This window comes from Zalophus californianus, chromosome 12 (genome assembly GCF_009762305.2).
Source record: "Zalophus californianus isolate mZalCal1 chromosome 12, mZalCal1.pri.v2, whole genome shotgun sequence".
Classification (NCBI taxonomy): Eukaryota; Metazoa; Chordata; class Mammalia; order Carnivora; family Otariidae; genus Zalophus; species Zalophus californianus.
This window is the reverse complement of record NC_045606.1, coordinates 54815002-54841332: the sequence shown is the minus strand read 5'-3', so window position 1 is coordinate 54841332 and position 26331 is coordinate 54815002. Positions and strand designations below refer to the sequence as shown.

The following is a 26331-nucleotide window of genomic DNA, read 5'->3' as shown; positions in this document are numbered from 1 at the left end:
CAGGACTCGATCCCAGGACCCCGGGGTCATGACCTAAGCTGAAGGCAGGCACTTAACTGACTGAGCCACCCAGGCAACCCTCTTTGATTTTCAAAATAACAAATATTCAACTATTCATTCTTGACTGAGTATGCTAGACACAATTCATGCAGTCTAGTTGACTGAAATTATTTAGACCTCCACACAACTTAGGTACTGCCTTTCTCATCCATCTTAGGCTCCAGTTCCTTCTAGCCCACTATGGTTTTACCTTTTTTAAATATGAAAACATTCCCCTTGACATGAAAGAGAGACTCAAAGATTCTGCTTACTCTGCCACTTGTTCACATTATAGAGTCAGCCCCAAGCATCAGACCTAACTCTTCCATTATCTTTTTGCTCTAAATATGATTTATGAAACTTTTTTATTTGTCCTCAGCAGATTTACAATTCTCAACTTATTTGGGACTTTCGTGTTTTTACAGATTTATGATATTCTATTAATCCTTAGTCATATTTCCTTATTTCCATCATATGTAAATTTTGTCTCAAAATCTGAACTAATCAGAAAATATCTCATAATATCATACTGTCTTCCTCAGATACCTCCTTCCTTTCTTCTTCATTGAAGTCATTTAAAATTATGTAATCAGAATTGAATATTTTTTTAAAGATTTTTATTTATTTATGTATTTATTTATTTATTTATTTGAGACAGAGAGAATGAGAGAGAGAGAGAGCACATGAGAGGGCGGAGGGTCAGAGGGAGAAGCAGACTCTCTGCTGAGCAGGGAGCCCGACGCGGGACTCGATCCAGGGACTCCTGGATCATGACCTGAGCCGAAGGCAGTCACCCAACCAACTGAGCTACCCAGGCGCTCCAGAATTGAATATTTAAGGGCAACCCAATCTTCTTAATCATGGTACATCTACCACAGTACAAGGAAAATACATATTTAATAAATGATAATAAATGAATGAAAATCACTTCCATGGATTTATGCTTGTCTTTCTTTTTTATGATTTTATTTATTTATTTGACCGAGAGAGGGAACACAAGCAGAGGGAGTGGGAGAGGGAGAAGCAGGCTCCCTGCTGAGCAGGGAGGCTGATGCGGGACTCGATCCCAGGATGCAGGGATCATGACCTGAGCCGAAGGCAGACGCTTAATTGACTGAGCCACCTAAGTGTCCCTATGCTTGTCTTTTCTTTGCACTTTATATAATCTGATTTTTTCTTTGTAGTTTTCAAGATATAGTTGGATATTCCTATTGTTATAATAATTTATGACTTAGGTAGAGTCACTTTCTCCCTACATTACTGTCATTTTTACTTCAGTTAATTCCAATTTTTAAAGCATACACATCTTTCTGTTTTAACTAGTGAAGATGTTAACTCAGGGTTCTGGGAGCTGCTCAGAAAAAACTTCTTGGGCCTGACACCCCTCACACATACACGTAATGATTTTCTTTTTCATGGTCATCAGGACTAACAGCCAGTGACAACTGCTTTTTTTTTAAAGATTTATTTATTATTTATTTTGAGAGAGTGAGAATGAGAGAGAAAGAGAGTACATGAGAGGGGGGAGGGTCAGAGGGAGAAGCAGACTCCCTGCTAAGCAGGGAGCCCGATGCGGGACTCGATCCCGGGACTCCAGGATCATGACCTGAGCCAAAGGCAGTTGCTTAACCAACTGAGCCACCCAGGCGCCTGCTTTTTTTTTTTTAAGATTTTATTTATTTATTTGAGAGAGAGAGAGTGCACATGAGACGGGGGAGGGTCAGAGGGCTAAGCAGACTTCCCACTGAGCAGGGAGCCAGATGCAGGACTCGATCCAGGGACCCCAGGATCATGACCTGAGCCGAAGGCAGTCGCTTAACCAACTGAGCCACCCAGGCACCCCAGTGACAACAGCTTTAAAGAAAGATCTGTGCCCTTTGCAAACTGAGAAGGTGATATTCAGAATTTGAAGCATCTTTAAATCCCCTGCTTATGTCCCCTGAGGTTAGAAATTCTATTTCCTTTTGTTTTGATATAGTTGTCTTTAAATACTCTTCAAGGAAAAAAAAAAAACTCTTCAAGAGAATCTATTTTCTGTGTATCCCAAATAAGATGAAAGATGTGATTAAGTGTTGCTGTTAACTCACAATTTCTTCCTTTGGGAAAGTTATAAAAGGAGGACAAACCCCTCTCCCTGCTTCCTGCAACTGTTGCTGACGAATGCTTAACTGTCCCCATAATTGTCAGTGCTGCAGGCTGTGGGCAAAACCCATCAGGGACCAGTTGCAACCAGTCTGGGCCTAAAGCCATGAAGACTACTAAAGAATCCTGCCTTCAGCAGGAGCCTGAATACATGATGGGTAACGTCTGGATACTGCTTTGCTTTTTCTTTTCTTCTTCTTTTTTTTTAAGATTTTATTTATTTGAGAGAGAGAGAGAGAGATAGGGAGCATGAGGTGGGGGAGGGGGAGAGGGAGAGGGAGAAGCAGACTCCCTGCTGAGCAGGGAGCGAGCTTCACCTCGGGGCTCAGTCCCAGGACCCTGAGATCATGACCTTAGACGTTTAACCAACTGAGCCACCCAGGCGCCCCTGCTTTGCTTTTTATTTACTAAGGAATTAAGGGGACAGGAGCCGCATTAATCAGTCTTTATTGCTTCTATCCTTTAGTCTCTATCTCATTGTAATCAAAAGAATTAAGGTGTGTTCCTGTGCAAGAAGTCAGGCAAACCTCATTTGGGTAGTCCCTAAAACTCTGTCATCAAATATTAAGGAGGGTTTGGGGGGATGGGTTAGCCTGGTGATGGATATTAAAGAGGGCATGTTCTGCATGGAGCACTGGGTGTTATACACAAACAATGAATCATGGAACACTACATCAAAAACTAATGATGTAATGTATGGTGATTAACATAACATAATAAAAACAAAACAAAAAAAGAAATATTAGGGGAAAAATATATTAAGGCAAGTTAGAGTTACTAATTATTTCAAAACTGTATGTTTTTCCCATCCTGTATAAACTCTGATATTTTAGACAGAACATAGCCTTATTTTGGCACCATAGATAAATCTTGCCATTAAAAATATGTGGCACCTGGCTGGCTCAGTCAGTAGAGCATGCAACCCTTGATCTCAGGGTTGTGAGTTCAAGCCCCATGTTGGGCACGGAGCCTACTTAACTGAAAAAAAAATGTGCTGCATATTGTATGATTCCATTTATATGAAATGCACAGCGTAGGCGAGTCCAGAGAGACAGAAAGTAGATTAATGGTTGTTAGAGGATGGAGGGAAGGGAGTATAGGGATTGACTACATAGTTGGTACAGGGTTACTTTTTGGAGTAATACAAATATTCTGGAATTAACAATAATAATGGTTGTAGAAAATTGTAAATATACTAAAACTCAGTCATGCAGCTTAAAATAGTTGAAATAGTAATTTTTAGGTTATGTGAATTTTATATCAATAAAAAAAATTTTGGAGGGGGCACCTGGCTGGCTCAGTCAGACGAGCACGCGACTCTTGATCTTGGGGTCGTGAGTTCAAGCCCCATGTTGAGTTCAGAGATTACTTTTTAAAAAATGAATAAATTAATTAAAACTTAAAAAAATTTTTTTAATCTGGTTTCTTCTGCTCCAATATTTTAAATTTAGTATTGTCAAATGTAAGGGGATATATAAAGCAACAACTTATATAAAGCTGCAAAAGATGAGTTGGCCAAAGGGGGTAAAAAATAGAAGGAAATGTCTATCTTTGAGTCACCTACCTGCATTCAGGGACCCATGTGGCCACGATCCCTGACCTTGGCTTTCTAGCGTGCTCATACTGCCACCTGGTGGCACTGAATCCCCAAAGCAGTCTACTCTCCTGCCACCCTGAAGCGCTGGGGGATCTCATCTGAATCCCTGAACCAGGTAGGGTCCCCCACACTTATGACTCACCATCTCTTACCTATTCTTCCCCCAAAAGTGCCCTCTTCTGATTGTAAAGGACATGCAAAATGAATTCCTTGATAAGGCTTGAAAACCCAAGTAGTTCAGCATATTAAGATCTACTAAACTCGGGCGCCTGGCTGACCCAGTCCACATAGCATGCAACTTTTGATCTCTGGGTTGTGAGTTCGAGCACCACGTTGGGCACAGAGTTTACTTAAAAAAATAAAAATAAAAAGATCTACTAAATTCCCAAATAACTGATTAACATTAACTCAGAGAGGTGGCAGAGGTAAAATTTCAGACACACCCCATTTGTTCCATCAAATAAATATGTATTGAGCCTGCTTTGTGCTGGGTATTGCTCCAAGCCCTAGAAATATAGCAGAGAGTATAACTGATGGAAATGGAGCTCATGTTCTTGTGGAGTGGGGCAGGACAGTAAAAATGAATGAACTAGAGTTATACATATCCACATGAACGCATCTCATAAACATAAATATGTGTGTGTATATCTTAAGGTACATTGCATGAATAGGCAAGGAGTACATGTTAACCACAGGCTAACATGAGGAAAAGCACCAATTTGTAGCATTTGCTGATTTCTGTAATATAAATACTTCTGTTGTGGCTAATTCTGAACTATTTGAGGTTTAAAATTCCTATGATGTTAACAATCAGCCCTTGTGAGCCGGTATGAGCAGGCGGCACACCCACTGCTGGATTAGCTGACCCTGTCTAAGAGCATGGATGATTCATCCGTAGTAACAAAGGGAAGAAACAGTAGTTGGTAGAGCTGCTGTTGGGTAAGTAGATAGGGTAGTGGGAGCTTATAGAAATTCTCTTGTTTTCCTAGTGACATAGGAAGCAAGTGAGTTGAAGTGGGAAAAGTGTTGAAAATAAAGAAAAAGGAAAGAGGAAGGAGGGACCAAGATGGTGACATAAGAGGCTCCTGAACTACCCTCCTCCCATGGATGCATCAGATATACAGCTACACATGGAGTAATTACCTCTGAGAGAAATTCAGAAATTAGCTGAATGACTTTTACACATCAGGCAAATGAGAAAATACCCACATCAAAATAGGTAGGAAAGACTTAGATACACTCTCACCATAAACTTCACCCCTGGTACAGTGCCACACAATCAGGAGGGAATTCCCAACTCCATTTCATTAAGATCAGTCCTCACTGAGGAGGACCAGCTTCTCTCTGAGGATCAAAGGATTTGGTCACACATCTAGTGTCCCAACTTTTAAGGCTTCCACCTAAAGGATTGGCCCCAAAATCACCTAGTTCTGATAGTCAACGGGGCTTGCATTTACAGCAAACAAAGAAGTAGTTTTTAAATAGGCACTCGTGAACTTTACCTGACCCCGCTCCTTGAGCCCTATATCTGGGCTCAGCACAGAGGGAACAGATAAAAATGCTCATCTCCCAGTTTCTCTCCAAAAGGTGTTTAACTCCAAACTTTCATACTAGTGCCTGAGAGTCCAGCTTCTAATAAGCCTGCATCTAGGTGCTAACTGTGATCCTTCCTTTTGGGTCACTGTCAGGTCTTGGCACACCTTCAGTTACTGGGAGCCACTAAGAACAAAAATGGTAATTTGGACAATCACAAAGCTTTGAGAGGCAACCAGGAGCTCAGACCAGGCTGATTGGCAAGGTTCATCTCCTGCACAAGACCAGTCTATCAGATGGGAAATGTGGATGTAATGCACAGAAACCAACACAGAGAGTCAAGGATAATGAAGAAAGAGGGGAATATATTCCAAACAAAAGAAAAAGATAAATTCCTAGAAATAAATTGTAATGAAATGGAGATAAGTGATTAACCAAAGAAAGTTCAGTCATAGTGGGGTGCCTGGGGGATCAGTCAATTAAGGGTCTGATTCTTGATTTCGACTCAGGTCATGATCTCGCACTGGACGCTGCACTGGGTGTGGAGCCTGCTTGAGATTCTCTCTCTCTCCCTCTCCCTCTGCCCCTCCCCACCCGATTCTCTCTTTCTAAAATAAATAAACAAATTGTTAAAAACATAAGTCATAGGTCAGAACAATGCATAAACAAACTGAGAATTTCAACAAAGAGATAGAAAATATAAAAAAGTACCAAATAGGGGCACCTGGGTGGCTCAGTCCGTTAAGCATCCAACTCTTGGTTTCATCTAGGTTTGTGGTCTTGGGGTCTTGAGATTGAGTCCTATGTTGGACTCCACACTCACAGTGAAGTCTGCTTGTCCCTCTCCATCCCCCTCTACTCCTCTCCCCATGCTCTCTCTCTAAAATGAATAAAATTTAAAAAAAAATTTTTTTTAAGTGCCAAACAAATCACAGAGCTGAAGAATACAATAACTGAACTGAAAAATGTAATAGAAAAATCATCAAATCACAAAGGAAGAGAATGAGAGAGGAAGAAAGGAACAAAATAACTATAAAACAGCTGGAAAATAATTAACAAAATGGCAGTAGTTCAGTTTGCAAGTGCATACTATCAGTAATTACTTTAAATGTAAATGGAATAAATTCTCCAATCAAAAGACATAGAGTGGCTGAATGGATAAAAAAACAAAACTCAACTATATGCTACCCACAAGAGACTCACTTCAGCTTAAAGAACACACATAGACTGAAAGTGAAGCAATGGAAAAATATATTCCATGCAAATGGAAACTAAAAGAAAGCAGCAGTAGTTATACTTGCATTAGACAAAATAGACTCTAAACCAAAATCTGTAACATTGTATGATACAAGGGTGAATCCTTCAAAAGGATATGACAGTTGAAATATTGATGTACCCAACATCAGAACACCTAAATATATAAAGCAAACATTAACATACCTGAAGAGAGAAATAGACATCAATACAATAATAGCAGGGAACTTCAATACTGCACTTTCAACAAAGGATAGATCTTTCAAACCAACAAAAAAAAATTGGACTTAAACTGTGTGGTTGTTTCCACAAAGTAGCAGAAAGAAACACCAGCAAAGAATGGACCCTTCCCAGATAGAATTGCTCACCTGGGAGAGCCAATCAGTCAACCACTGCAGCTACAAGACATTCCTTGTGGTCATTTGCAAGCATAACTCTACCATCCTGTTATTTATATCAATATTTGCTAAGAAAAGCCCTGGTGAGCCCTGGCTCAACAAAAGACCATAAGAAAAATTGAGATACAGAAGTTGATTATTCACAGGTCCTGGAGAATGTACAGCACACCTTGGACCACACATTTTCTGCTACTTTCCCCTACACTGCAGCATACTGAGGCTTCCCATCCCAAAGCGCAAACTCCAAAAGAAACAACCAGAGTTTTCCTGAACCTCAGAGCATTGCTCATTAAAGCTAATTTGAGGTGCCTCAGATGTCTTTTCAGACTATTAATTGCCCCACAGAGGGTAAATTCTCCCAGTGGGTATTAGATCAGGTATATTTCCTGACTCTAAGCACAGACCCAGCCACTGACTATTAGGACAAATGGCTAAAATTTTCATAAGTCCTGTGCATTAATGACAACTCCCACCTAGTGTGGGCTGCCAAGGTGCCAGGCACTGCCTTTAGAAGGAGGAGACTTTGCTTCTCTGACCCCTGTGTTTGTGGATGGGCGCTGGAACTCAGAGTCCTAACCAGTATGACAGGGGCACCTTCACTCAGGAAGCCATGGCTTCTTGCAAAGGCAAGTATGACTGGGACCATGGTCCTTCTGTCACTGCATACCTTGCTGCTGTCACACCGCATTCCCTGATTTTATGGGATATCACGAGTCTCATACTTGGCACATGGCACAAGTTCTAATGACCTGATAAATACTCCTGGCTCTATTAGACACAAGGGTCCAAGTTACAGTAATTCCGGGTAACCCTTCTAAATTCCCCAAGGGAACCTCATACAGACTATAATGCATAGCAGGTAAAACTGTAAAGAGAGTACAAACTAAGCTACACGTGTCTGTTAGTACCATATTTCTAAAACAATTACCAACGATGATGGCCCCCTAGCTCTCTTTTCCTACTATAGTTATGGAAGCCCTCACTCAGCCACAAACCTGGTGGGGTAAACTAAATTTCTGGCCTTTCTTATGAGAGCTGCCAAATGGGAACCTATCCAAATGCTTCCTCCAGTGAAAATAGTAAATATACCACAATATTGGCTGAAGCAAGGCACAGAGGGCTTTTGGCTCATCATTAAAGATATGCTTGACACCAGGGTCGTTAAGCCCACCATCTCCCCCCTTTAATAGCTCTATCTGGCAAGTTTTAAATCCAGCCACCAATGAATGAAGATTAACAATTGACTATTAAAAACTGACAAGTGGCAGACAGCCTCTCCTTTGCTGTCCTGCATGCCACTCCCTTGCAGTATATTCAATAAGCTTCTATCTCCTTTAAAAAAAATCAACTCCTCACAATTAAGCCTCCCACTACACTATGGCAGGCACAGCACATATGAGGTCTTTTCATCTTTGGACAACATGTCCCACACTTATCCATATTACTTAGGCCTATTTATGCCATTATATGCAAATCAGCTTTTTTTCTTTTTTTTTTTTGTTAATGATTTTAGGTATTTATTTGAGAGAGAGAGAGCACACATGCACACAGAAGCTGGGCGAGGGGCAGGGGGGAGGATAAGGGGGAGGAGCAGGGGGAAGGGAGAGGGACAGGCAGACTCTCCACTGAGCACAGAGCCCAACACAGGGCTCGATCCCAGGACCCCAAGATCTTGACCTGAGCCGAAGGCAGACACTTAACCGACTGAGCCACCCAAGCGTCCCTAAATCAGCTTTTCTCTATTGGGCAGTACCTCAACAAACTGCATCATGGCCGGGCCAACAAGACATGCAGCAGGCCCTGCCTTAGTCCCTTGAGGCCCAGACTTCTGAATTGAATCACTGGTGATGCTTCGTTATACCTCATGGAGTCTCTGGACTAAGCATGGCTCTACCTGGCTGCCCATGGGGTCCTGGACCAAACATCTGCCCCAAGTAGCAGTCAGGTGCATGACACTTAAGCACCAAATTTTGGTAGCCTGCTGGACCCTTTCAGAGAAAAACATATGAACAGGGTCCCAGCTTCACACACCACGTTCCCATCTTGCCTTGGTTTAGTGTTTCAATGCAAAAGAGACTTAGCATGGGCACTGAGGCCTCACTGTTAAACAGGAATTCATACCTGTTTAGGTATGAATTTAGGAAAGTGCTAAACCTGCTAACAATGGTTTTCCAAATTACAGGAGGATGTGGCTTTCCCCATGCTTAGTCCCTTGTCCACTGACATTGAGGTGCAGCTAGAGGCACCTTCACTGCCCACCCCTCTAATAGTTTGGGGAACCCTTTGGGAGCAACTGCCTGACATGGAAAGAGGGCGGGCAGCAACACCATGGTCCATAAGGCCACCTGCTGAAAGGCTGTTGCATGTCGTATTGCTAGCTGCATATCCCTCGTCCAGGGGAGCTCTCCTGGCTCAGCGCAACTGGCAGAGCTGGTAACAGTTGTGCCTGACTCTACCACAGGCCATAAAAATGAGACTCCCAAGGGCACACATTTTTACTGACTCCTGGATGGTAGCCAATAGGCCCTCAGCCTGGTCTGGACAGCAACAAATAATTTCATGATTCAGGGAAAGCCTATCTGGATTATCTCCACTTGGAAAGAGAGCCAACTCACATATGTCAATCATAGTCAGTCTCTGCACACATGCCAACAAACACCAGGACCACATTATAATAACACTGCAGACTCCTTATTCAGATTACACACCTGTTCCGAGACTCTGCATGAGCCACCTCCCAAACTATCAGACACAGTTCTGGACACAACTATTCCTCCAGAGAGGAATGACAGAGACTGGGAATGACAGAGAGGAATGACAGACACTATGACAGAGATGTCATACCCACTAGCAGAGTGGGCCCATATTCCAACAAGCCATAGCGGAGTGACGGCACTCACTGACTGGGCCCATTGTCATTGCGTTCCCCCTCACAATGACAATAAGCCCAATCAGTGAGTGCCCCTCTTTGCTCCCAAAGAAAACTCTGGAAGGCTCTGGAAGACACATATCTCCTGAGGTAACAGACTCCACTCACAATGGCAAACTGATTTTTTTCAGGCCGCTGCCACCCTCTGCTAAAGCTGGTAAGTACATAACCACCATCACTGATAACTTCACTAGAGTCCTGCTGACCACTTCCCAGCATGTCATCTCCCTCTTAACCAGGTATATGATCATCTACTTTGGCTCACCAAATATCATAGATTCAGATCAAGGAACCCATTTCACCTCCCAAGTTGTTTGGTCACAGGCTTTAGAACATGGAATCTTGTGGAATTTCAACCTAGCTTACTGGCCCCAAGAGGCTAGACTTATAGAGACAGGCACAGTGACCTACTTGCTTCTTAAGCTTTTAAACAATAAGTGGTTCCCCAAGTGGATAGAAATTTTATCCCAGGCTATAATACTGCTTAATTCCCAGACCTTGTGTCTCCAAATTTCCCACATCAACTATCAGCCTCCTCCAAGGACTCCCCTGATAGCATTTCCAGGGAACCTCCATATCAGAGAGGACACCACTCATCTGCTCACCATATGAATGCTCCCTTTACCATGTTGACTCTTCCACCATCTCACCATCTTACACATGCTGGCAACCTGATCAAGGGCAGATTGTGCAATATGACCCTCTTATAATAGAGAGCCCAAGGAGGGGCACCTGGGTGGCTCAGGGTCCTGGGATCGAGCCCCACATCGGGCTCCCTGCTCAGCGAGAAGCCTGCTTCTCCCTCTCCCACTCCCCCTGCTTGTGTTCCCTCTCTCGCTGTGTCTCTTTCTGTCAAATAAATAAATAAAATCTTTAAAAATATATATATAGAGAGAGAGAGAGAAAGAGAGAGAGAGAGCCCAAGGAGACAAACCTCTACCAAACTGCTTAGCAATCACGATTATATAAATATCATTGGCCCAGTCTGGTTGGCTCAGTCAGTAGAGTGTGCAACTCTCAATCCCAAGATCGCAAGTTCAAGCCCCATGCTGGGCATGGAGCCTACTGTATAAATAAATAAATAAATAAACAAACAAATAAACAAACAAACAAACAAACAAACAAACATCATTAGCCCAGATAATGGCCCAGTACCAGCAGTGAAGCTAAGGCCACCAACTTTGCCAGTCACATTAGGAAACAAATCCAACAGAAATCCTTGGATCTAGAGCTGCTATCAGTAGACTGAGACAAGGTCTCTACCCCACCTTTGAGGAAGAGGTAAATGACATCTTGTTCCAAAGTACATACACTCATCCTTTGGTCAGTATCCAGATTGCTCAATAGAAGGAAACCCCACAAGCTAGTCAAATGCAAATGTTCTCTGTTGTGGCTATTACTGTTATTGTGCACAGCCTGGATAACAGGGTTGCTAGTAGACCCCTGGGGCCTAACCTTGTTTCAGATGTGCTGGAACAAAATCAGTCAGTTGTACAATTGCGTGCCAGATGTTGGTGGGTCCTGTTAGAAGGGCTTTAGCCAGCATGTTGTGGAGCATAGATCCTGACCCAAAACTCACCTCCAACCACATTAAATGATGCCAATGAAAGTGATACTTAAATGAGTTACTCCCTCCTCACACTATGTCCCAAATTATTTCCCAGGCAGAATGGCCTTCCCAATGCAGCCAAATCAGAGTCATCTGGATGGCAGGTTTGTGCCCTGATGAATTTCCTATAGTTGTAATGGGCTAATCTCTAGACTGTAAAGCTGCTATCCACAAAATGTCCCTACAATTAATGTATCAATATGCCCGTTATCTATAGAAATTGTGGATGGAGTCTCCAAAAATCTTGGTCATGGATATTGCATGCTCCTTACAAGGTGCACCCTTAATGATCTGATGGAGTTCACTGAGATCCGCTCATCTAACAGCAGAGCCCATACCTGTGGTTCCATGCTGAGTCAGGCCTCCAGCATATACACTTGGAATTTTTTTTTTAATTTTTTAAGTTTATTTACTTAAATGATTTCTAAACCCAACATGGGGCTTGAACTCAGGACCCAGAGATCAAGAGCTGCATGTTCTACTGACTGAGCCAGCCAGGTACCCCTAAAATTTTTTTAAAGATTTTATTTATTTATTTTACAGAGAGCACAAGCAGAGGGGGAATGGGAGAGGGAAAAGCAGGTTCCCTACTGAGCAGGGAGCCCAAAGCCCAGCACCCCGGGATCATGATGGGAGCTGAAGGCAGATGCTTAACCGACTGAGCCACACAGGGGCCCCTAAAATTTTTATTATTAAGTAATCTCTACACCCAACATGGGGCTTGAACTTACAACCCCAAGATCAAGAGTCATGTGCTCTTCTGACTGAGCCAGCCAGGCGCCCCAAAATAAGAGTCTTTTTTTTATACACTTGGAATTTAATACCAGCCAGTCACTCTTACCCTTCATGGATCTCCATCTGGGAAGGCCATCTTTCCCCAGGGTTGGCCTCTGCCACCCCCAAGCACACCAATACCTCAGATGACATGGCCCCAGACTGAGTGAGAGCTCACTCTTGGAGACAACTGTAGCTCAGATGGCAATGCCACAATCCAAGAGACAGATGAGGAAGACAAAGCATTCCAGCCTTGCTGGACATGGGGACTTTCCCATCCTGGATTGTCTCCACACCAGGAGAGAAGTGACTGTGATGACTATCAGCCTCAAGTCCAAGTTGCAAAAATACCTCAGTTGATGAACCCTGAGAATCCCCCAGAGTCCTATTTTTCTGGAATAGCTAAATACTTGCCTCATGAATTTTGCACCCATCAAAATGCTTGCAAAACGGTAAGGGCCCCTGGCAGCACCAGCCATTGCTTCATCCTTACGGCAGGCCAGACTTTCTAAACAGCACTAACCAAAGTAAGATACTTGGTTGCAACATCTCTAACTTGACTTGCTTAGATTCCCATGGTTAGGGACCTCCTGCTGCTGTGTTCACTGCTCACTGTACTAGACTACAGCTTTTGTTTTCCACCCCCTGCATCCATGGCAGACCCTGCTCCTCTCATTATTCCCACCACAACCACCAGCACCTTTTGGACACCTGAAATTGCTACCTACACTCCTCTTCACAGCTTATCCATAAACTCTTCCCCGTTGTATGCCACAGCCCTGCCCCACGCCACAACCAAGTGAGCCAGATCTGACATGACTACATTCATACTAACCTCCAAAATAGCAACCCAGGCCTTGCAAGTAAAATGCTATTGGATCTGGGGGTGCCTGGGTGGCTTAGTTGTTTGAGTGTCTGACTCTTGGTTTCAGCTCAGGTCATGATCTCAGGGTCGTGAGATCAAGCCCTGCATTGGGCTCCATGCTCAGCACAGAGTTTGCCTGGGATTCTTTCCCTCTTCCTCTCCCTCTTCCTTGGCCTCCTCCTCCACCCCCACTCATGTGCACACATGTGCACACACTGTCTCTCTAAAACAAAATAAATACATAAACTCTTTTTTAAAAATGATTTTGGATCTTTTAGGGTCAGGGTCAGACCTACAGCCCCATTTCACTACCTATCCCACCGTTCTTCCTAGTGATCAGTTCTTTGTCCTAAACCTCACCCTCCTGAACACCACGAATCTCATTTTGGCTAAACCAGACCCCTAATCTAGACCCCAAACAGGGCACCCTGTGGGTAAGATCAAAATAATTAACTCCCCACAGTGGTACTATCTAAAGGCTCCCAACTATATTGAAACACAAAAGGCTGGGGCACCTGGGTGGCTCAGTCATTGTCTGCCTTCGACTCAGGTCATGATCCCGGGGTGCTGAGATCGAGCCCCGCATCGGGCTCCCTGCTCGGCGGGAAGCCCGCTTCTCCCTCTCCCTCTCCCACTCCCCCTGCTTGTGTTCCCTCTCTCGCTGTCTCTCTCTGTCAAATAAATAAATAAAATCTTAAAAAAAAGAAAGAAAGAAACACAAAAGTCTGGACCTCACCCCGTATGCTCAGAGCCCCTTAATAATAAATAATATCCCATTCAAATTCAAATTCTACTGTGTACCTAATTCAAGGGGCCAGGAGCAAGTCCACTTGACCCTACCCAGGCTACAAGCAGACCACAGAGATGACCCTTATTACTGCAACACCATTACCTCCAATATTCCAGCTACTCTTTATTCTCCTGGCACCTCTCCACCTCAGATCTGTACCAAGAAAGCCATTCTTATCCCTATTCTGTTGGGACTGGCTATTACCACTAGATGACAGACACAGGAATAGTGCTTCCACCCTAGCCAAACAAGATCAAATATTCAAAACCATTCGGCAATTATCAACTATCCTAACCAACCACATGCAGAAGCTACGTCATACTCTGAGTCTAATGCAGCAGTAATGCTTGCTGGTACAAAGCAGTGATGGATAATCAACTGGCATTAGATTTCCTATTGGCTGAATGGTGTGGAATCTTCTTTACAAGGAACTTTTTGCGGCATGTACTTTTAACAAGTCAGGGCAGGTACAGGTCAACCTCCAGAAGATGTGTCATTTTTTACATATCACTCGTCATATATCCAAAATATTGCAACAAATTCCCACACTCCTCGAGTTCCCCGGTTTGTTCTCATGGCTTTCACCATCCACCCAAGAGAATAACTAAGAACCGGATTTCAAACAGTAGCAAGTATACTAATCATAGGCTTCATCATCCTTGCCTTCATTAAACGTGCTTTACAATGGCTTCAGAAAACAATACCTATTCTTTGAACGTATCTGCTACACACGTCATTGTTATTCCTGATGTTGAGGCATCACAGGATGGATTACTGAGAGTTTAGCTAAGCTACTCCATGGCATTGCTGTCTTGGCATCCATTTTGTTTGGCCAACTGCCCTGTGGGGACTTCAGACTGATGCTAGCCCGTTGTGCAGGTGGGTCTCCTGGATAACAAACAGCCCTCAGGAACATGAGCAAATGTAAATTCCTGATGTGACTCTTCCAGCAGCCTTTGGAATAAACAGTTTCCCCAGCCTCCCAGAGCCTTCCCCTTGTACACACCTTAGATGAGACTTCCTCCCCCGCAGTTTACCAAAACTCCACTCTTTTTTGTAAGAATTGACCAATCCAGCCTCTGCCCAGGAAGGACTCCATTCTCAGACCCTAATAAAGGCATGTGCCCCAGGTTTTGTCACTCTCTCTGCCTATACCCTGCCTTGACCTCCCCATGTGGCCCTGTGAGGCATCATGCGATGTATTCTCTCCAGGATTGTGAGCAACTTGTGAGTAAGCTTCTGTATCTCAATTTCTCTTGTGGTCCTTTATTGAACCATAGGCACCTCAGGGCTCTACTTAGCAAATGTTGATTTAACAAAAGCATAACAAAGCTCTGCACAGCAAAGGAAACTATCAACCAAATGAAAAGGCACCCTATGGAATGGGAGAAAAATTGCAAACCATGTTGTATCTGATAAGAGGTTAATATGTAAAACATATAGGATTTCATGCAAAAAAACAAATAATCCAAATTAAAAATGGGCAAAGAACCTGAAAAGACATTTTTCCAAAGAAGAAATACAAATGGCCAACAGGTACATGAAAAGATGCTCAACATTACTAATCATCAAGGATGCATAATTAATGCAAATCAAAACCACAATGAGATATTACCTCATATGTGTTAAGACGTCTATTATCAAAAAGATAAGAAATAACAAATGCTGGCAAGGATGTGGAAAAATGCAAACCCTTGTACACTGTTGGTGGGAATAAAAACTGGTAGAGCCATTACAGAAAACAGTAGGGAAGTTCCTCAAAAAATTAAAATTAGAACTACTATATAATCCAGCAACCCCACTTCCAGGTATATATTCCATGTTCATTGCAGCACTATTCACAATAGCCAAGGTTATGGGAACAACCTAAGTCTCCATTGACAGATGAACCGAAAATGTGACATATTTACATAATAGAATATTATTCAGCCTTGAAAAAAAAGGAAATCTTGCCGTTTGTGACGACATGGATGAAATTCGAGGGTATCATGCTAAGTGAAAGAAGCCAAAGAAAGACAAATACTACACAGTATTACATTTTTGGAAACTTAAAAAAAAAAAAGTCAAACTCAGAGAAACAGGGTAGAAGAGTGGTTGCTAGGGCTGAGGGGTGGGGAAAATAGGGAGAGGCTAGTAAAAGGGTACAAACTTTCAGTTATGAGTAAGATCTGAGGATCTAACGTATAACATGGTAACTATCATTGATAACACTGTATTGTATAATTGAAATTTGCTAAGAGAGAACTTAAGTATTCTCACCAAAAATCAATCAATCAATCAATCAGATGGACTGCTTGAAAGGAGATGATGGAGGGGTTGCATTTAGAGTCAATGCCAACCTTCATAATAAGTGAGTGAGTGACTGAGGTAGGGTGGAGAGCAAGAATCTTGCAGGGAAGGAACACGAGGAACAGAGTCTAGGATGTTGGAAAGTGCATTTACATGGATAGTGAAAGCACCCAGGTTTAAGATTGCTGTAGTGTTCAAGAGAAGGACAGAAAAATGAGCTAAGTAGGTAAATGCACTAAGGAGAGGCTGTGAGTGATAAAGTCTGATATGGAATCCAAAACTATTCTAAAAAATAATTTAGGGAAGGAGAATAGTTTGGAAGCAGTGATAAGGAGGAAGGAAGTCCAACCCCACCTCCAAGTTCACTTACGAGACAAGACAGACACTATTTGAGAAGGCTCCTGGAAAAGCAGTTCCTTCAGGGTAGAATCAGTGTTGCTCAACCTAGCACTACTAAGGTTTGAGGCCTCAGAATTCTTTGCTGCGGGGGCTGCTCTGGCCATTGTAGGATCTTTAGCAGCATCCCTGGCTTCTATCCACGAGTTGTTAGTAGCACCACCTTCAATTGTGACAATCAAAAATATCTCCAGACCTTGCAAAATGTCCTCTGAGGAGCACGGCAGCTTACCCTCGTTGACAACCATGGGGCTAGAGCAAGAAGGTGAAGGAAGTATTCAAAGAAGAGATTTAGGACATAGAGGATTTTGCAGATGATTAACCATGAGCCACAGAAGGCATAGCGGAAAAGGTGCAGATAAATTTAAGCTGAAAGTTCTTCTGTGCACCACTCAAATTATATCACTTTGGCAGATGACAGGTCAAGGTCGGTCCTACTGAGGTGTTTACAGATGCAATGAATTTTCTGTATTGTGCAAGGGTGTCTCTCTGCTTCTGAAGTTGTGCTCCTTGATATCATCATCATCCTATGAAGGTTGTGTTGATGCTCCCATGTAACAGGGACAAAAAGCTAACAGACTTAGCTATTATTGCAGCTCTTAAGATATAAGCTCCACATCAATGCAGGTCCAACCGACAGTGACAAAATTCCATGGTTACCATGAGGTTGACATATCCAAGAATGTAATCACAGGAAGTTCCGAAACCTGGAAAAGATTTCATAAACTGGGGGTGCCTGGGTGGCTCAGTTGGTTAAGCGTCTGCCTTCGGCTCAGGTCATGATCCCAGGATCCTGGGATAGAGCCCCACATCAGGCTTCCTGCTCAGCTGGGAGCCTGATTCTCCCTCTTCCTCTGCAGCTCCCCCTGCTTGCACTCTCTTGCTCTCTCTCTCCCTCTCTCTGTCAAATAAATAAATAAAATCTTTTAAAAAAAGATTAAAAAAAAAGATTCCATAAATTGGAATTGTCATCCGATGATCCTGTATAAGTAATGTTGTTGGTTTAAGATATTTTTTGAGTAATCAATACAGTCCCATGGTTCAAAATTCAGAATGTACTGAACACTTTACAGTAAAAAATATTCCCTTCACCTAAGCCTTTCAGTTTCCCTCCGCCCAGATAAAGAATAATACCAGGGTTGTTTATATCCTTTCAGAGATACTCTGTGTGTATACAAGCTAATATGGATGCTAAATAGATTTTTTTAATGTATTATATTCTTAGACAAGACCACACCATATTTAATTATAAATGATACTGTTATATGTTACACAGTTTAAAACTTCTTATACCTTACCTGACACTAATATAACATTGTATGTCATTTATACTTCAACATAAAAATTAAAAATTAAAATTAAAAACTTCTTATATTTTCTATAACTGCATTATCAGTTTGTATAATCAATTAAGTATCATTTAATGCCTTATACAACATCATAACTTTTCTATAGGGTCCTTCTATTACTTGAGCATAACATCTGACTCTTTTTTACTGTTGCAATAAATTGGAAAGGAAAAAAAATAATCATCACCATGGATTCACTATTGCTTCATTGGAGCAATTTTGTTTGGCATCATTTTGGAATCATTTAAAGCAATTAAGAGTCAATATCATGGTTTTATATTCCAGGTAGATTATTTAGATGCTTTTTTTCTCTTCATTGATTTTTCCTTCTTTTCTTATAGCATTCTAAAATTTGAGATATACTTTATAGAACATAAAATTCACTATTTTAAAGTGTATATTTTCAGTGGGTTTTGGTATATTCACTATGTTGTGCAACAACCATTACCACTATCTAATTTCAGACCATTTCCATCACCCCCCAAAAGAAACCCTGTACCTATTAGCAGTTAGTCCCTATCTCTCCCCCGCCTCATCTCCTGGATGATCACTAATCTACTTTCTGTCTCCATTGATTCGCCTAAACATGACATTTCACATGAATAGAATCATACAATATGTGGCCTTTGTGTCTGGCTTCTTTCACTTACCACGTTTTCAAGTTTCATCCACATTGTAGCATGCATCGGTATTTCTCTTCCCTTCTTTTCTTTTCTTTTTTTAAGTAGGCTCCCCACACCAGGCTTGAACTTATGACCCTGAGATCAAGACCTGAGCTGAGATCAAGAGTTGGACCCTTAACCAACTGAGCCACCCAGGCACCCCAGTATTTTTTTTTTTTTATGGCTAAGTAATATTCTATTGTAGGGATATACAACATTTTGTTTATCTACTTCTCAGCTGATGGACATTTGGGTTGTTTCCACTTCTTAACTATTAGGAACAATGCTGCTATAAATATATGTGTACAGGTTTTTATGCAAACAAACATTTTCAGTTCTCTTGTGTATACACCTAGAAGTGGAATTGCTGAGTCATATAGCAACTCTGTGTTTTAACTTTTTGAACTGCCAAACTGTTTTCCACATCAGCTTCACTGTTTTACATCAGCAGTGTATGAGAGTTTCAGTATTCTATTTTCCACACTCTTGTCAACAATTATTATTGTCTGGGTTTTTTTAAAGATTTTATTTATTTATTTATTTGACAGAGAGAGAGATAGCAAGAGAGAGAGCATAAGCAGGGGGAGCGGCAGGCAGAGGGAGAGGGAGAAGCAGGCTCCCGGCCGAGCAAGGATCCCGATGCAGGACTGGATCCCAGGACCCTGGGATCATGACCTGAGCTGAAGGCAGACAGGTAACCCACTGAGCCACCCAGGCGCCCCTATTATTGTCTGGTTTTAAAAAATTATTATTATAGCCATCCCAGTAGGTGTGAAGTGGTACCTCATTGTGGTTTTGATTTGCATATCCCTCATGACTCATGGTGTTGGACATATTTTCGTGTGCATATTGGTCATTTATATATTTTCTTTGGAGAAAATCTATTCAAGTCCTTTGCCCATTTTCAAATAGAGTTGTTTGGGTTTTTCTGTTGTTGAAATGTAAGAGTTATTTATATATTATAGATATTAGACTTATGAAATATGTAATTTGCAAATATTTTTTCCTATTATGTGCTTTTTCACACTGTTGATAGTGTCCTTTGAAGCACAAAAGTTTTAAATTCTGATGAAGTCTAATTTATCTATTTATTTCTTTGATATCAGTCTCTCTTTTACTTGTCAGTGTTGAAGTTACAGGTTACAGGTGAACTTGGCAGTGACCTGCTACAAGTGCTCTAGGTGATACAACGTATCTAAATGGAAAAGCACTGTAAGTGGGAATCCCTTTCAGTTCTATCATTGAAAAACTTTATATGCCACCTTTGGAGGTCACTGTTAAATACCTTACTTTGAAGTTGACAATTAAAGGGAAAGAATTAAACATTTATCCTTTCTAACAGGAATTATATTTCAGAGTAGTCAAATCTGGTTGCTTAAGAAAGGTCTTTCAAAAAAAAAAATCTATTGTTTTGGCAGATTGCCAGCTGGTGAATATATGGATAAGGCAGAGATAGAAAATCACCATCTTGAACAGAATGATTGATTCCAACAAGGATTTTCAATCAGTACTGAAATAATGAAGAGTTGATGGGAAATTGCATATTCAGATGGTGTAGAAATATCGATCCCTGATTGCTTGCTGGTGGAATGTAGCTTAGCAGGGGAGGGACCTGGATATTGCAACCTTGACCCAGTGAGTTGTCTCGGCATCAATGCTAGTGTGGTCACCTGACATCATGTAGCTTCTGATATATAATGTACACCATCACCCATGAGGTATTCTTGCCAAAAAATATTTATTTATTTATTTTTTAAGATTCCATTTATTTACTTGAGAGACAGAATGAGAGAGAGAGAGTACATGAGAGGGGGGAGGGTCAGAGGGAGAAACAGACTCCCCGCTGAGCAGGGAGCGCAATGCGGGACTTGATCCCTGGACTCCAGGATCACGACCTGAGCTGAAGGCAGTCGCTTAACCAACTGAACCACCCAGGCGCCCGCCAAAAAATATTTAACTTGAATCTAATCAAGCCCTTAAAGTATAGGAAATATAGAGAATACGGGAGCCAGTGAAATGACATCACAAGGAAACAATCAAATATATCTAGGAAGAGGGACATAATACACCTCTGTTGCCAGGTCTCTCTAACAGCTGAATGTCACTTAAAAATTAAAAAATTAAAAAAAAAAGGAGGAAAGAAAGAATAAAAGAAAAAAGGAGAGAAGAAGAAAGAAAGGAAGAAAGAGAAGAGAGGGGCACCTGGGTGGCTCAGTTAGTTAAGTGAGTGACTCTTAATTTTGGCTCAGGTCTTGATCTTGCGGTGGTGAAGTCAAGCCCTGGGTAGGGCTCCAAGCTTAGCATGGAATCCGCTTGGGATTTTCTTCCTCCCTCTCCCTTTGCCCCTCCCCCGCCCTGGCTTGCTCAAGCATGAGTGCTCTCTCTCAAATAACTAAATAAATCTTAAAAAAGAAAGAGGGGAGAGGGCAAAAGGGAAAGAGAAAACTGGAAATATTCTAGATTAAAAGAGATTTAAGAGGCAAAACAAGCAAAAGTAGTAACGATGCTTAATTAGAATCAAATTTCAACAAAAAAATTTAAAAGTTTTGGGACAGTAGTGGAAATTTGAATATGGACTATTAGATAGTACTAGGGAATTATTGTTACATTTTTGGTGTGATAATGGTATTGTAGGAAATAATGTTGCAGTTATGTAAGAAAAGTCATTTTTTAAAAGATGTATATTGAAAGTCATGCAATATCAGGATATTTCAATTTAATTAAAACACTTACACATTATAATCGTCTTTTTTGTATGCATATTTAAAGCAAACACTCAAATTTTTTAAAAAACTATCACTGCAGGCGCCTGGGTAGCTCAGTCATCAGGCGTCTGCCTTCGGCTCGGGTCATGATCCCGGGGTCGTGGGATCAAGTCCCACGTCAGGCTCCCTGCTCTGCAGGAAGCCTGCTTCTCCCTCTCCCACTCCCCCTGCCTGTGTTCCTGTTCTCACGATCTCTCTGTCAAATAAATAAATAAAATCTTAAAAAAAAAAACTATCACTGCAAGATAATGACTTCTTTGGGCAGTCTTGCTGCACTGTCAAATCATTTATATAAACTCTTCTGTGTATTTGCTTTTACTTTACTTTTATGAAAGTGTATGATTTCAACACCTCAGTTCCTGATTAACAAGCAAGACCTGAATGACTGATATTAATCTTGGGTCTCTCACCTCAGTTCTCTATCTACAGTGCTAGAGGCTTGCTGGGAGCCCTGGAGCCTAGTGTTTAGGAGTATAAATCTGCCCAAGTTTATTTATTTTTATTATTATTTTTAACTAAACTCTACCCCCAATGTGGAGCTCGAACTCATGACCCCAAGATCAAGAGCTGCATGGTCTTCTGACTGATCCAGCCAGATGCCCCTATATCTGCCCAATTTTAAATCCCAACTCTGCCTTGCTCCAGTGGTCTGACTGACCTTTCACAAGCTACTCTACCACTTTCAGCCTCAGTTTTCCTACCCATACAATAGAGGCAATAATATGTTTAACTCTTCTTTAGGTGTCTGTGGTAATAAGATAAACTACGTAAAGTACTAAACACAGTGCCTGACACAGGCTGAGGAGCCAAAGGTATTTTTAATTACTACATGATCTTGGGTGGGTCACTCAAATTCCACCTCTGTAAACCCAAGAAATTGGATTAGATTTTTTCTAAACTATCTCTCTATTGGTGTAAGTGACTTCTCCTTCCTGAGCTTCCATTTCTGCATTTGAAATGAAAGGACTGGAGATACCATCCATTTCTAATATCTCTGATCATGAAGGATCCTACCAAACTTTCACTAATATAGACTTGAACAGGAGAGTTAGCCTCAAATAACCAAAACCTCCTCGTGTACCAGGAGTGAGAAGTTGAGCTTGGGGAAAGGAAACATACTTTACATATTCATATTTTCAACTTCTCCCAAGGTCTGCCTGGATATCGATGCTTTACTGAATAAGAAAATGCATATAAAATGATTCATAATAGATGGTATAGAGAGTACAGATGACATCATGATGGTAGAAATGTTATTATGATGATGATAATGAGGAGAGAATTAGGAGGATGTTTCTTTTCCTTTGTTAGGAAGTCCATAATAAAAAGGTACTATTTTTCCCATAAAATGGATTGTGGCTAGTAAATTATGAGGCTTACTTAACAATATATAGAAGTGGGGGGAGCACCTGGTTAGTTCAGTCGGTTAAGCATCTGACTCTTGGTTTCAGTTCAGGTCGTGATCTTGAGGTCATGGGATCAAGCCCCACATGGGGCTCTGAACTCAGCTCCGAGCCGCTTGAGATTCTCTCTCCCTTTCCCTCTGCTGCTCCTGCGCCTGTGCACGCGCTCGCGCGCGCTCTCGCTCTCTTTCTCTCTCTCCCTTTCTTAAATAAATAAAAAGAGAGGGAGAGAGAGAGCGCACTCAAATGGGCAGAGGAGCAGAGGGAGAGGGACAAAGAGACTCCGTGCTGAGCACAGAGCCCAACAGGGGGCTTGATTCCACGATCCTGAGATCATGACCGGAGCCAAAATTGAGAGTCAAATACCCAACTTGACTGAGCCACCCAGGCTCCCCAATAAAAAAATCTTTTTAAAAAAACACAATAGATAGAAAGGGAATTTGCCCTATCAGATTAAAACTTAAAAGCCTTTATAATTAAGACAGCATGGGGTGCCTGGGTGGCAGAGTTGGTTAAGTGTCCGACTTGATTTAGGCTCAGGTGGTGATCTCAGAGTGGTGAGATCAAGCCCCCCTTCGCTCCGCAAGGGGCTCCACACCCAGATTCTCTTTCTCTTCCTCTCCTTCTGCCCCTCCCATTTGTGCTCTCTCTCTCTCTAAATAAATCTTAAAAAAAAAAAAGACAGCATAGTACTGGTGCATGAACAAGCAGACCAAGGGAATACAATAAAAAAAACCCAGAAACAGATTCAAGTGCATAAGGAAATTTGGTATATGATAAAGTTAGCATCTTACCTTACTGGGGCAAAGGCGGGCTTTTTAAATAAATGGTACTGAGACAAATGGGTAGCCATTTAGTAAAAGGTAAAATTAGATCCATACTCCACAACATGATAAGGATAAACTCCAAATGGATCAAGAATCTAAATGTAAAATATAAAACTATACAATGATTGGAAGAAAACATGAGTGAACTCTTTAACTTCACTATAGAGAAAGGTTTTCTACCTATGACTCAAAACCCAAGGCAATAAAATAATAAATTTGATTACATTTTAAAAAGTATGCAAAAATACCATAAACAAAATCAAAAGACAATTGACAATTGAGAAATCAGGAAAAAATATTTGCAACATACATCACAAATAAAATTCTAATATTCCTTGTACATAAAGAACTGTTAAGAATTGGGGACAAATTCAATAGAAAAATGGAAAAAAGACATGAATAGACAATACACAAGCAAAACATAAATATATATGCTTAAACATATAAAAAGATTCAGAGGCACTTGGCTGGTTCAGTCGGTAGAGCATGTGACTCTTGATCTTACGGTTGTAAGTTCAAGCCTCACATTGGGTATAGAGATGACTTAAAATATTAAAAAAAAAATTGGGGGTGCCTGGGTGGCTCAGTCCTTAAGCATCTGCCTTCGGCTCAGGTCATGACCAGGGTCCTGGAAGCGAGCCCCGCATTGGGCTCCCTGCTCAGTGAGAAGCCTGCTTCTTCCTCTCCCACTCCCTCTGCTTGTGTTCCCTCTCTAGCTATGTTTCTCTCTGTCAAATAAATAAATAAAATCTTAAAAAAAAAAACAGATTCAAATTGACTCATAGATCACTTAGAGACTCTTTACAGCCAAATCTGAGACAATCTGAGCAACAAAATAATAATAGCAATAGATTCTAACCCATAGAATAAAACAAATATCCATGAGTCCATACTGATAGAAATAAATGACCGAATAAGTAAATTGAATGAATGAAAGCATGAAAGAAGAGAGAGCTTTCCCTTAAAGTAGAAACCCAATTAATAAATGTGGAAGGAATGATGGAAATAGAAAACCACTACTTAACAAACACTGTGGTAATAATTGTTGTAAGCAAGAAAGTATTATGAGAAGCAGGATATTTACGAAGTCTCAAAGAATCACCTCACAAAATACTCTTTTATTACAAAGACAAAGAAAGCAATTTTATACTGGAGAAATCCAGCAAATACCACTTGATAAATAGTGATTGAGGTTAATATCGCCAGTAATAAAACATGAAGATTACGTACCTTCAGATATCATGCATTGAGAAGAATAAAACATCACTTCTGTGATACTCTTGCCAAAACATGCAACCTGAATTTAATCAGGAGAAACATCAGACAAACCCAAACTGAAGTAGGTCTACAAAATGCTGGCCAGTACTCTTCAAAAGTTTCAAGGTCATAAAAGACAATGACTGAAGATGAAAGACAAAGACTGAGGAACTATTCAGATGAAAGGGAGAGGACAATTAAATGCAGTGTGTAATCCTGGATTATATCCTAGCCCAGAAAGGGAATATTAGTGGAACAGTTGATGAAACTGAATAAAGTCAGCAGATTAGTCAAGACTTTGTCAATTTCCCGGTTTTGACAATTGTACTGTGGTTTTGTAAGACATTAACACTTGGGGAAGCTGAATGAAGAGAATTCTTTGAACTATTTTTATAATTTTTTAAATGAGCTCAAAATGATTTCAAACTGAGGAGAAAAAAATAGAACTTGTCCATTCAAATAATTATTGTCCTTCAAAATACTATCTCTGAAAAAAATACTATCTCTGAGATGTTATTTATTGTAAAGTTGTGATAAAGTTTTTGATCTTTTGAAAGTGTTTTCATTAGCCATTTAATATGACGCAAAAAAAGTAATTTCTTGCAATATATTTAAAAAAAAAAAACTTTCTGGGGACACCTGGGTGGCTAACTTGGTTAATCATCTGCCTTTGGCCCGGGTCATGATTCCATTATAAAGTTCAACACCTTTTTAATTTTTAAAAATTTTTTTTAAGATTTTATTGTTTGTCAGAGAGAGAGAACTGAGAACCAAATGGATAGATTTGAGAAGTCTTGCCTACAACTCTGTAAGGAAATGTCTCAGTCAAAGAGTACCAGGGAGCTAAGCATTTAAAAAAAAAAAAAGAATGAGGGACTCCTGGGTGGCTCAGTTGGTTAAGTGTCTTCCTTCGGCTCAGGTCATGATCCCAGGGTCTTGGGATCGAGTCCCTCATTGGGGTCCCTGCTCAGTGCGGAGCCTGCTTCTCCCTCTGCCTGCCTCTCCCCCTGCTTGTGCACTCTCTCTCTCGCTCTCTCTCTCTCTGACAAATGAATAAATAAAACCTTTATAAATTAATTAATTAATTAATTAATTAAAGCAAATTCCAGATACATCATTTCATGGTACCATACCATTATCACACCTGATAAAATTAATTCCTCAATATCATCACATTTTTAGTCCTTATTCAAATCTTGCTGTCTTAAAACAGTTTTTTTAAAATCAAAATCATGAGGTACTTATTTATGTCTCTTAAAACTCTTTTAGTCACTAATAGTCCACCTTCCCCCCCATACCCATGTTTTTAAATTTATTTACTCTGTTGGGGAAATTTGGTTATTTGCTCTGTGGAAACAGACTACTTCCTTCCTACTGATTTTTTTTTAACTAATTTTTCTATTCCTTGTATTTCCTGTAAATTATTGGTTAGAACTAAGGCTTAATTAGATTT

At 41.0% G+C, this 26331-nt stretch overlaps 1 protein-coding gene across 1 annotated transcript in view; it reads right to left on the bottom strand.

Moving 5' to 3' along the window:
• CCDC126 (coiled-coil domain containing 126) overlaps window positions 1–26331 on the bottom strand; it is a 114761-nt gene that overhangs the window by 86291 nt on the left and 2139 nt on the right. The gene's annotated exons all lie outside the window — the stretch shown is intronic.